This window comes from Hibiscus syriacus, unplaced genomic scaffold, assembly GCF_006381635.1.
Source record: "Hibiscus syriacus cultivar Baekdansim isolate YM2019G1 unplaced genomic scaffold, ASM638163v2 tig00112347_pilon, whole genome shotgun sequence".
In the NCBI taxonomy this organism is placed as follows: domain Eukaryota; kingdom Viridiplantae; phylum Streptophyta; class Magnoliopsida; order Malvales; family Malvaceae; genus Hibiscus; species Hibiscus syriacus.
This window is the reverse complement of record NW_024063308.1, coordinates 719,880-723,589: the sequence shown is the minus strand read 5'-3', so window position 1 is coordinate 723,589 and position 3,710 is coordinate 719,880.

The following is a 3,710-nucleotide window of genomic DNA, read 5'->3' as shown; positions in this document are numbered from 1 at the left end:
TAACTTTAAAAAAAAGTATATATCATTTTTATAAAAGTGTCCATACGTATAAAAGTAGGTCTAAGTCATGAAGAAATATTAAAACGATATACCAGGTAAAAATATGATAAAACCGGTAACAAAATGATAAAACCGGTAAAACGTTACCGGATATATTGAAAGTATCGATACTTTATATAAGGATCGACACTTTGTGAATTTAAAAGAGAAGCAATTTTAGCGCTTATAATGTGTCGATACTTTAAAAAAATATATCGATCCACAACGATATAACACGTAAAAATATGATAAAACTGGTATCAAAATGATAAAACCGGTAAAATGATACCAGATATATTGAAAGTGTCGATACTTTCGTAAGTACGTGTAATAAATTATCGACACTTTCAAAGAAATAGGTAATTATCCTTTCGAAAGTATCGACACCTGACATAAAAGTATCGACACTTTTGTATTTGTATCGATTAAATATAAATAACATATCCGATCAAATATAAGCTAAATCTCCTCTGAAAATAGATAGAACGGACGAGTTTTTGAAAGCGAAGCGTAATTGTTGCTGCATTTCAGAAGGCGTTTCTAAAGCGAAGTTTGTTTGTTTGTTGCTGCAGTCGAATCGAAAAGTATGTTGTCGAAACCCTAATTTTTTATTATTACAGTAATCGCGATAGGATTTTTATGTGTTGTTTGGGGTTTTGTAGTAAAGAAGCATTTGGGAACGATTGTAGGTAGAAAGTGATATTCAAGGAAAAATATAAATGTCGATACTTTTATTAAATATTATAGGTAGAAAATGATATTATAGGTTGTATAAAATGTGCCGACACATTTTGGTGTGGCCATTCAAATTCTTTTGAAGAAAACCGTTTTACCACAAGAGTAGTTATCTATATTTGTATATTGAATAAAGTGTATGTAACAAAATAATTTGATTTGCGTAAACTGATATATGAAGGAAAAATGGAGTCAATGGGTTGGAAAATTGTTGGTGGAGCAGATGACTTTGAAATTGAGGCCAAGACTCGAAAGCAACCCAAGGGTGGATATATGTACTTCTAGTAAGTATCAATGTCTTTTTGTTATTATTGTTGAAATGGTAATTGGATTAAAGTATCGATAAACTTTAAATTGATTATAAATTTTAAATGTTGACAGTATGGCCGAATGCAAAAGGATGAAGGAAGATGGCACACAGAGCGGTTCGGTATGTAAAATGAAATTGACATTGAGTAGTATTTAGTGTTAATGTATTGATTAAGAAACGTTTATGTTTTATATTAGGTGACAAAAGATGTGAGGTCCAGATGGAATTCAATGAGTGATGATGAAAAGGAACCTTACATCACACAGTCAAGGAATGATAGTAAAGAATACAAAGAACGGAGGAAAGCACATGAAAATAAGGTATTCATTAAACTTGTAAATACGTTGATACAAATATATAAGAACTATAACATTATATTGTTAAAAAATGTAGGAAGTGTCGACAAGATGCAGTATTAAAAGGGTGAATTTATTAATTAAACACCTTAAGGAGAAGGGTCAGTTGAATGTGCTGGGAGAAATAGGTTTTGGATCGTTGGTAGGAGTAAGGGATCGACCTATTTGGAGGGAATTGTGTCGATCCTTGATGGCGTAATTTGATGTCAGGCAATATATTGCTAAATATGGTGATTTTTCATTTCCTCTCGGGATCCCATGTGCTGCAGCCGTATTGGGGGTAGAAAATGAAGGCAAAAGTGTTATAGAAGTCTGTCAGAGTAAGGACTGGAAAGCACTTGCCTCCAAATATGGTTTGAAGCATAAGGTGACATATGCTGAAATTGAAGAGGAAATAAAAAGTGGATCTTACGGTGGGGATGAGCTGAAGGCCAGAGTTCTATTATACCTTGTCGGTATCTTTCTTTGTCCAACGGGTAATACGTCAACGAACAAAGAACATATGAAGCTCATTTGTGATGAAGGCTTGAAGGGTGAATTCAATTGGGCTGAATATATCCATTCGAGATTGATTGAATCAATAATCACCTTTAAAAAGGGCAGCCAGAGATACCTCAAAGGGTGCATAGCAATCTTAGAGGTAAATGAGTTGAAGAACTTTTTTGTGTTTTTATATAAAAATATAAATTTTATTATAAATGCAGGTTGCACTGTTCGATTTTTGGTCGGGCTATGAGGCAGTGCCAGCTTATGAAAGAACCGGAGTGGCACGCATCCGTGCATGGGGGAAGGAAGAGGTGGTTAGAATGATGGTGAAGTTGAAGTTGGATAGATCGAAGAACCAAGAAAGGGTAATAAATGTAATTAAATAATGTTAAGAATATAATCAATGTCTTAATATTGTAATTTAATTTTGAAGGTTATTGGCAAGGATGTAGAGGAGGCAGATGAGAAGAAAGGAGGGATGGTTGTATTGGGGGATGACGGTGAGTGGGACGACGGTGAGGGAAAACGTAGTAACTTCGACATTTTGATGTCTGAATTGGCTGATATTAAAAAAATCCAATTTGAAATCATGCAAAGACAATCAAGAGTCGAAGAGAAACTTGAGAGAGTCGAAGATACACTTGAGAGGCATAAGGGGGTAGTGGAAGGAAAAATAGATGGAGTGGTGAAAGAAGTTGGGGTGTTAAGGGGTGATATTAAGATGGTGACGGGTGAAAAATTTGAGGGAGTGGTGAAGGAGGTTGTGGAATTGAGGAGTGAACTTACGGGGGTGAAGGGGGTGGTTGATAAATACTTGGATGAAGGAGATCAATTGAAGGGTGAAATAAAAGAGATGAAGAGCTATGTAGAAAAAAAATACGATGAACTGAAAAAATATGAAGAAGAAAAGAGGGAGGAGGAAGAAGAAGAGATGGAAGAAGTGAGGAGGAAGATGTCAATGTCATTTATACACCGGAGAGTGTTATAGCAGCATATTTGGATTCGGAATGTCCTGCAACCCAGAAGAAGAAGCAGAAGGTAAGTTGAATAAAAGAAAACTTAATTTGATTTTTATTATGTTGTTGTGACAAAAATTTGTATGCAAAATTGTAGGTTGAAAAAGCGGATATTCCAAGCGGAATTGATGATATCGAAGCTGTAATTTGTGATTATTTATGGAATAACGAGTTAGAATCGGAGTAAGTGAAATATATTGTTTTGTGAGTGATATTTAAATATTTCATGACAACATATTAATCCTAATGATTCATACAGATATTCTGTAATCTCAATGGGAAATCAATTCGCTACTGTATACGACGTTGCAACGTTGAAGCCTACGGAATGGGTTGGCGGTGTGGTAAGTAGAAAGTAGAAATGTTAAACTTATTGAATATGTTCTGATTGTGTAATTAATTTTGTTAGGTTATCGATTTGCTCGCCTGGACAATATGCTACGATTCTCAAAAGTCACTCCGGAGGATTGACTACCTTCCATACCTCTTAGCGGTGAGTTAAATTAATAAATGTTGAAAAGTAGTGTTATAGACAGTAAATTAATAATGTTTGTTGCGTAATTACAGCAACAGGCATTGGATGCCAACAACAAAGAAAGTGTTGAGAGTATTTCTACCTTCTGGGGTCTCATATTGGATAACTATGTGAAATTCACTGACTGTGAGAAGGTAAGACACCATACCAATTGCAAATGATGTTTTCGGATATAGAATGTTGAATTTTGTCAATTGGGTGTGAAATTTGTTGCAGATCATGATCAATAAACT